Source organism: Sciurus carolinensis, chromosome 12, assembly GCF_902686445.1.
Source record: "Sciurus carolinensis chromosome 12, mSciCar1.2, whole genome shotgun sequence".
Lineage (NCBI taxonomy): Eukaryota > Metazoa > Chordata > Mammalia > Rodentia > Sciuridae > Sciurus > Sciurus carolinensis.
This window is the reverse complement of record NC_062224.1, coordinates 11101147-11110988: the sequence shown is the minus strand read 5'-3', so window position 1 is coordinate 11110988 and position 9842 is coordinate 11101147. Positions and strand designations below refer to the sequence as shown.

General features: G+C 36.6%; 1 long non-coding RNA gene across 1 annotated transcript; it reads right to left on the bottom strand.

Annotated features, from left to right (window-relative positions):
• Nucleotides 1-1360: 1360 nt before the first annotated feature.
• Nucleotides 1361-7986, bottom strand: LOC124961550 (uncharacterized). The gene is made up of 3 exons (XR_007104282.1): nucleotides 7877-7986; nucleotides 7267-7399; nucleotides 1361-1494 (listed from the first exon to the last, which is right to left on the bottom strand). It is a non-coding gene; the product is annotated as an uncharacterized LOC124961550 (long non-coding RNA).
• Between the last annotated feature and the right edge of the window lie 1856 nt (nucleotides 7987-9842).

The following is a 9842-nucleotide window of genomic DNA, read 5'->3' as shown; positions in this document are numbered from 1 at the left end:
GATGTAACAGATACACACACACACACACACACACCTATCACTGGCAACTTTCTGATAACAGTTCTAGGTGAGTCAAGCAAGCTAAAATAAAATGTAAGAATCAGAAGAGAAAAAAGAAATGAAGAGGTAGTGGAAGATGAAGAACCAGAGGTTATGAGTGTACACTGCACATTTGTGAAGTCTCACTATTTGATTACCTTTATGTTTTTATAATAAGAGAGGCAATAGGTAAAAATAGCCTTACTTCACTGAGCATAGAACTGTGTCCTCTGAAGCTGAGACCAAAACTACCACCTTACATGAAATTTGTCTTGAAGGATTTCATCAATAATATGCATTTTTTCCCCCTTTGCTACCAGAGATTGAATCCAGGGGCACTTAACACTGAGGTACATCCCCAGCCCATCTTTTTTTTTAATTCATTTTTATTGTAAACAAATGGGATACATGTTGTTTCTGTTTGTACATGGAGTAACAGCATATCATTTGCATATTCATACATTTACATAGAGTAATGATGTTTGATTCATTCTGTTATTTTTTTCATTCCCCCAACTCCAACCCCTCTTTTCCCTCTATACAGTCCCTCCTTCCTCCATTCTTGCCCCCCTCCGACCCCCCATTACGTGTCATCATCCACTTATCAGTGAGATCATTTGTCTTTTGGATTTTTGAGATTGGCTTATCTCACTTAACATGATATTCTCCAATTTCATCCATTTGCCTACAAATGCCATAATTTTATTATTCTTTATAGCTGAGTAATATTCCATTGTATATATATACCACAGTTTCTTTATCCATTCATCAATTGAAGGGCATCTAGGTTGGTTCCATAGTCTGGCTATTGTGAATTGAGCAGCTATGAACATTGATGGCTGTATCTCTGTAGTATGCTGGTTTTAAGTCCTTTGGGTATAGGCCGAGGAGTGGGATAGCTGGGTCAAATGGTAGGTCCATTCCAAGTTTTCTAAGGAATCTCCACACTGCTTTCCAGAGTGGCTGCACTAATTTGCAGCCCATTTTTTATTTTTTATTTTGAGACAAGGTCTCACTGGGTTGCGTAGGGCCTTGCTGTGTTGTTGAGGTTGGTTTTGAACTTGAGACCTTCCTGCTTCAGCCTTGGAGTCACTGGGATAACAAGTGTGGACCACCACACCAGGCAATATGCATTATTTTTAAGAAAATGTCTTTATATTATTTTCTTTCAGCAGAATATAAAGTGGCGAGCCTATCAAATTACCAACTAAATCATCTTTATGTGCTGGGTTAAATAGCTGTGCTTTCTTCTTAATATATAAAATTTATGTTGTTATTCTGACCCCGTATGCTCCAAAATCATGCTTCTTGTTTAACTTTTAGCTGTTCATTAAAATTTTGGAGGAAAACTTATGCATTTTGTGAAGCTCTAAAGTAAGTGCCAAAAAATTGCAGAAGAAACATGATCATGTGTACATCAAGGACGAGACTACAAAGATTGATGATAAAAAGGGCCTGTGGGAGAGAAGTATGAGAAAGTGAATATGGAATTCCAAAGACTGAACTGGCCAGTCTGGTGAATGACAAGTCCACCACAGAATCCAACACAAGCAGATAATAATGTCGCACTAAGATCAAACGTCTTCCTAGAAGAATATTCTATAATTTACTATGACACTCAATTTGGATATTGAACATTAACCTATTTTAACCTATAAACGAGCATGCTACTAAACTTTTCCATAAGTATTTCAATGATTTAGGTTAATTTCCATGGCTAGAGAGACTTCAGATATTTGGGGAGTCAGATGTTACTTTTTCCACAGCATTTATTTTTCAGTATCTGGGTAGGCAATGGGGACTTATTTCCCTTTCCTTCCTCCATGTGGGTCAATTTGGCATTAGGTAGACAACTGTATTCTTACATTTCGTCACTCTTTGAAAAACAAGGTCAACATCTCCTTCTCTTTCTCTCCCCTTCCCTCCCTCCCTCCCTCCCTTCCCCTGGAGGTAAAGGATGCACAGTGCTTGGGTGACTGGCTAGTCCCCAAATCAGGTCTATTTGTATGCCAGGAACTTATTCACACATTCATTGTACATACCCAGTTGATACTGTACTCCTACTGAAAAGTTATGCAGAATTAATAAATTTCATCTTCTTAGGTTGGGTATTACTGTCCACTGTGCATGTGTGTGCGAGAGAGAGAGAGAGAGAGAGAGAGAGAGAGAGAGAGAGAGAGAGAGAGAGAGAGGAGGGAGGGAGGAGAGAGAGAGAGAGAGAGAGAGAAAGAGAGAGAGAGAGAGAGAGAGAGAGAGAGAGAGGAGAGAGAGAGAGAGAGAGAGAGAAGGTGGGGGAAAAGAAGCCTACCCTTAACAAATATATAGTCATTTTTCAGTTTGTGCAATCTATCCTCATACCAGCATAGTAGAATAATGACTCAAAGTTTGCATGACAGTCATTTTACTCTTTTTCACTGGGTAGCTTTACAGATTGGAAAGTATAAGTTCATGTTATCAAATGATATTAAATTATTTCAAGAGTTGATTACTTTTATAAAATAAGTTGACAGATGACATGCTAAGAGCTTTCTATATATGACTGAATTTGATAATCTACAGTGTATGAATTATTATCCCAATTTTATACACAAGGAAATTAAGAGGTTATGAGTTCTAACATCTATTATTGCAAAAAAATCAGATTTTATGAAGGTACAAAATTTTCTTCAAAATCTGAATATTAAACAACTAATAAATGTTATGAAGTATTCAGAACATATCTCAGAAGAATCATATGATCCGAAGGTATGTGTTTATTATTATTATCAACCTCTTGTCCTGTGTTATTAGTGGTGTCCTCTGAAACTCAGTTAATATCAATGCAGAACAGCACTTACTGTGAACACAGCAGGCGAATAGATCTTTATCTTTCATGGATGCTCAATGCCAGGAAATTAATTTTGTGGTCACTAAAAGAGCTTTTGTAAAACTAGGCTAAATAATACTTTATGAAAATTATTCATGTCCAGTTTTGCAATAGAAGGCCACTTATTCTAATGCCATGATTTCCTCCGCATGACTCTCTGACTCTCCAGGAAAATTCGGCTGATGGTATTAACGATATGGTCCAGTTAACAACCATTCCTTCAGGTAGACACTAAACTTCCATTTTTACACAGGGCATTGCCCTGTGGAAGATCCATTTATTCTTCCCAGTTAGATGAAAGCTATAGATTCTGATCTCCTTAAGCATCATTCTCATAAGTTTTTAATGGGAGATAAATGTTATAGAAATTATATCAATTTTATGAAAAGAATTGGTGGATTTAAGAATCCTAAAGCCTCCAGAATTTGACCATAACATGGTTCTCAAAATAAATAAGTGTGCCTGAGCTCCACAGTTTTTAATACAATAACTTTATTATAAAAGAAAAAAGAGTATGGGGAAGAGAAAAATATCCTTAATACAATAGACATCTAGTTTGATCCCCAAGTGCAAGAAAAAAAGAGATAACATCTCTGTACACACTTCAAATATGGGATCCTAATGCTACATAATGGCTACTTGAATGTTTATGCTCAATACTACATACTATACAGTCTTCTAAATTCTGACTTTATCATAATTTATAGGACCAATTTTCTATTAGATTTTTAAGCTATTCTTTATTTGTATTATAAAATGTGGTGGTAAGTGCCCTTCAATATAGATCTTTATACTTATTTTTTAACCTTGCCTTGAGGAATATTCCTAGAAGTGGCCTGAGTCAAAATGTTTGTATTGCTTTAATATATGTTGGTAACCGCCATTCAGAAGGTTTGCATTATTTTTCATCTTCATCATCAGTATATGTGTCCATTTCTCTGCATTTGTGCTAATACAGAGTATTAGACTTTTAAATCACATTAGTTTTGTAATGAAAATCATGTATTACTAGTGTTATAATTTTCCCTCTTTTATTGCTGAGGCAATAGAATTGTTATGCGTTTACTTGTCATTTGCTTTTTCTCCTATGTACTGTTTATTATTACTTGGCCCATTTTTTGATTATAGTGTTGACATTTTTCTCATTGATTTATATTGAAATTAAATATAGGAAGAATATTGTCACAGTATACTGTGTGCATTATTTATTTGGTTTATATTTATCTTTGTGCATATCATGAGCATGAACTCAGGAGCAAATCGTATATGCAAAATGTCAGCCAATGAGAGTTTAATAGAGTTTATTTGCAAATAACTGGGATAAAAATTTGAAGATTCTTCTATTTAAATAAACAAATTTATCCTTGAAATACACTTGAAAAATGAATGTATAATCCACCCTTATCTATTTCATTGCATTTATTTATTTATTTATTTACTTATTTATTTTATTTTATTTTATTTTATTTTATTTTATTTTATTTTGGTATGGGAAATTGAACCCAGGGTTGTTTTACCACTGAGCTGCATCCCCATCCCTTTTTTTTTTTTTATTATAAGATAGAGTCTCACTACTGAGGTTGATCTCCAACTTGTTCCTCCTCCTGCCTCAACCTCCTCAGTCTCTGGGACTTTAATTATGCACCACCACATCTGGCTTCATTGGGATATTTTAAAGGACAAAATTCGCTTTATAATAATAATGTGAATAACAGTTAACATTTACTATGTGCTTAACTTCCTGAAGACTATCTTGCAAGGCAGGCTCTTTCCAACCCATTGAATATGCAAAAAAACTGATCCTTACTAAGGAACCCATACAAGATTACAAAACTATTGTCTGTTCTACCAGTTTTACCCTAGAATGGATTTTTTAAAAAGTGTCCATGAGATTGTCTTCTGTTCTCCAGAAAGTTTTCCTAAAGTAAGATCTTAAAGTAAACCTATTAAGTTGAACCATATGAACGTTAAGAGAAATGGAATATCAGCAAGACTACATTGTTCAAACAAGCTAATTAGAAATTGCAAAGCCATAGAAAAACGTGAGTGTGAGCATATTGTAAAATAAGTAGACATTGTGATGAGGCAAAATAAAGTTCTCTGATCTTTATGGCAATTGAAAAGAAAAAGATGTAAGTACCTTCATTCTCGAATCACTGTCATCTGCATTTTCATATATACATATTTACAAAGCAACTGTCAGTACCAACAAGTGAAAATAGTATGGTGGTCAAGAGACCACAGACATAGTAGTCTTACACTCTAGGAACAAAGAGTTTGAAAAAGAAATGTGAATGTAAAGACAATATTTTGTAAAGGCTTTATAATTTAGAGAAGCGTTTTTGGAATAAATTCAGCAGATGTTAAAGACCCCTACATTAAACTACATTTTGAAAAAAGAAATCAAAGAAATATATAAAATGAAATTAGACCATGCTCATGGATCAGACAATTTAATTTTGCTATTATAATAAGCATGTTGATTCTGGCACATGCCTAGGGTGAGGGAAGTACACACTGTAATGTTCTATAGATTCTCTAGACAGTATGAGATAGTCGTGGCTGACATGGCCCCTACTCCAAGAGATTTTCATGAAAGTGCTTCCTCTCCTCAGGTGCCAAGTGTACACGGGCTCTGCATGGGGGTTCCTGATACATCCAGCTACCCCTGGGATACAGATACTCCTGTAAATATCCCTATGTTTCTTTGAAGAGGTTCTAGAGGAATTATTACTATATATATATTTGTGGTAGAGCAGGATATTTTCTCCTGGATACCTATTCTATAATTCAGACAATGAATTCTATATCTCATCAGCTACCTAATTATCAATCCTCGATTTTTATTGTGATCAATGTTCTTGATTATATTTCATCATGTAATTGAATATGAACCATCTCCATAGAATTGTGTAGGTCAGGCTCCAGAGTTCTGTCTCTTATCCTGTGTGGTATTACAAAAATTGGATTTACCTTACACTTCATTACTATTATTGTCATTTAGCACTAACTGGTCTCTCGACTTCATGCTATCAAGGGACCCAGATTACAAGCATGTGCGGCTGTCAGACATGGTCTCTTGAAGAGAACAACACTTCCAGTGTGTGTTGGTACTCTCTCGCTAGTGCATAGCTAATCAGTTTGGTAAGTGCTGTATCCCTGGAGGCCTTCTTGGAAAACGTGGTTGACCTGTAAGTTTTCATACCCTCTCCTGTATATCCACTTCTTTGGTTTTCGTTTTTTTTTTTTACCTTCCTAGGCAATTCTAGCATTTCTACTTCACTTTGAGTGACTCTCATTTTGCAAACTTGGAAGAGCAATTCTAGCTGGGTGCTGCTTCCTGGTTCTCCTGCAAAGGTGTGGTGCCCTGAGGCTTTTATTTTTCCTGGGCGTTCAATTTTATATCATAGGGGAGTGTCCCATGTGAATAAACTCTCATATCTAACTCTCCTACCCACTCAGTGACCAAGCATCCTTAGAATCCTGTCTCCTGAATACTTTTCTAGCTCCTGCACTTCTTCCGGGAAGTTATCCTTCTCCTCTCTCAGAAAGCCCAGTACTTAAAGATCTGATGGCCAGAAAAGGCACTTATGAATTATGGTGAGGGGCAAGCTGTCCTGGAAAGTAGAGGACTCTGTACAATTTTCAAGAATCAGGGGTTTCCTAGCCTTCAACACGGTGACAAGATTTACCTGTGGAGAGCCCCATTTGATTCTCTCTACAATTCTGTGAATTGACTTTATGCCTTGTTTTGAAATGAGAAAATTAAGGTTCAGAAAAATGAAGTGACTTGTTATAAGTTCTGAAGCTAGTCTGTGTGTGAAACTTTAATTCAAAAAAAATATTGTGATCCTCAAATTCACATTTAATCACTACTCCTTATTTTTTGAGTATCAAAGAAAATGAACTGAAAATTATATATGGTTTTCAGAAATTTGTTACCAAAAAAATTTGAAAAGAGCAAAAAAACGAAACAGTGAAAATAAAAACCTCTCCCTTACCCTATGTTTTCCACAGCCTTGAGGCATTCACATCTAGGATCATAATATACTGAGATGGGACATATAGGAACTCATTGTTGAGAAGCTATAATTCCCTAGTGCGATATTTAATAATGGTTTCAATTGCATTAAAAGCATTTGGACAGCTTGTTAAGAGTGCAGATTTCTGAATCACAAATCTAACCTACTGATCAGAACACATTACAACAACCCCCAGGGGTCTGAAGTTTAATAGTCCCTACCCTTACTTCACATACTTCTTATGCACAATGTAATTTGAGAAAAAATTTACCTTGCCAGGGAGGCCAATTGAAGAAATGACGGTGTCAACCTTAGGAATCACAAGGTAAAAAGACTTACCAATATGCTGATTCAGTAAGATACAAGGTAAACAAATCCCATATGATGGTCAGGAAAAGTTGGTGTTTGTAGGAAAGAAGATTATTCATAGTAGGTTCTTGCGGTTCCAGAACGGTGGGGAAGCAGTTTAATCCTTTGAGGAAAGGAAATATTTAGCAATAAGTAAGATGCTGTGATATCCTGGAATCTAACAAGAGCCCTAATCTGAGGGTGTATCTGCCCCAGAGGTTGGGGACAGGGCTGATCGGCAGGTGGCTCTGGGGAGTGAAACACTGATCTAGCACTGGCATCAGGAGGGCTTTGGGACTGGGAACTGAAATGATGTTCATAATCTTCATTCAATCATCAGGGCCTCTTGACACATGACTTAAGGAGAAATTCCAGAAGGTTGAGAACCCTGACCCTGAGTTCAACCCCAGGAGGTCTATTGGTAGACTTAGCTCTGGCATGCTGGGAACACAATGAGAGCAAACTATGCACTTTAAACCAGAGAGTATTTAACTCATTTATGGATTATTAAACTAGTCCTCCAATCTTGTATTTTTACTGAAACATTAAATGAAATAACCAGCAAATAGTTCATCAACTATTTTACTTTAATTCAACTTACCAAGTATCCTTATCTTATTTTCCAGTCAAGTTTCAGTTTTTCTTCCTAAAATAGGTTCAGTCCCAGACTCTGCCTGTTGCTGGTCAGAATTAATTATGACTCCAGGTACTCTTACTAGGCAGTCTTTTTATAGAAGCTACTGAAAAGATGGCTTTCATGCTACCATATCTTGCTTATGACAGGTTTCAAAAGCAATTTCCTCCTAGTTGTATCAAAAGGATATTATTCCCATTACTGCTTCTGTGCTTCAAGTTCTTTAACACAGCCTGGGAACACTGTTTAGTTGCTAATTTTTAAAAAGTGATATGCAAATTATGCCATTTTCACAGCATGCTTCTAACCACACTAGATTACTTACTGCTGTATCTTGTTCTGATCAAGCTGTTTGGTTTAGGAATGTTTCACTATGTGTTACTGACCACCTTTCATCTGTTTCCCAGAAATCTACAAATGTCACTAATGAACTACGATTGGTAATTGTTCCAGAACTTTAGCACATTTTCCAATCATATAAATGAATGCTACATCTTGTCATTTAAAATTCTCTCTTCAACAGTTGGAGTCTTTCAGTTTGATTATTAGACAAAGACTATTTCCTGGAAAGATTTTATAACCTTCTTTGGGTATGTTTCTATGCTTATGAGTGCTGAGCTCTATTTCAATAGCTACATATTCTTGTTTCTCTTTCACTGCAAAGTCTCTTTTATAAAGATGTTAAAAATATAATCCACCTCCAGGAGATGAGTTTATAATTTCTTCCAAGTCTATCAAAAGCTTTTCTAGAGATATTATATAAAAGAAAAAATAAAGTTCTAATTACAGTGTCAGTTTTGCTATAATGGAATTAGGGAGGTTTTTAGTGCTATCTTGTGTTCTAATGGAGTCAGGCAGTGAACTACATATTGAACTGTCAACAGTTTTATATCTGGCTCTGTCAGAAACTAGTGTAGCGTTTTATGCAATTCATTTCCTATATTTGGGCTTCTGTGCCACTGGTTCAATTAAACACATCATATACTAGGAAAGGGACCCAGTCCAAGATTCCTGCCATCTACATAATCCTTACCTTTCAGATATCAGTTGAATACATGGTTACCCTAAATTTATATTGGAGAGAAAGTATTTGTAGAAATAGAATTTCTAATTGCCTTTAGGTTCCTTCCCACATCTGGATGAATTAGCTCCGTATTGACCTGGTTAAACATTGCTTTGACTTGTCTAGAGTGGGGGGACAAACACAAGAGACCCACATTTCCCATAGAAGTTCCTCTCTGTCACTTCCATCTGGGACCTCCATGCCCGGACAGCTCCAGTGTTCTACTTGTTGCTGAAAGAAAAGGACATTTGACAGGAATCTGTAAATGTACCATTAGTAGCCAGTGAGCCTCATGCCTGGTCCTGTTTCTCAGCTGTGGTCCTGTGGCACAGCTACAAAGCACACTCAGCTCTGACATGAGATGTGCCTGCACTGCAGCCTGGCTGCTCTGCAACCTGTCCACCTGGAACCACTACCACAAAGCCGAGAAAATTGGGGCTGTGCTTTCACCAACGGAAATAGGGTGGCTCTCCTCTTTGAGAACAGGATTGTGACATGAAGAATAGTTCCTTTCCAACTGTGATCATGAAGTACCCAAAACCTATTAACACTGACTAGAAGAAAAAGGGGCTTTGTGTAGCTCCCCAGTGAGGACCTAAAGCTCAGTGGGCACTTCATCCTAACAGTGCATCTTCACCACGTGTTACAGCCTTTCCTCTGGATTTTGAATTCTCCGAAGATGTGCAGGAAACTCAGGTATCACACAAAATATGGTTTGGGTAGATGAGGAACTCAAGAGAGCATTTTTTTGTTTGTTTTAGATTTTCCTGTTCTGGCCATCTCCATCAAATGCAGCAAGAGTAACTGGTTACACATCAACATTCTCCATAAAAGAAGCCTGTCAATTAGAAACCATAAAAATAAAGCAAT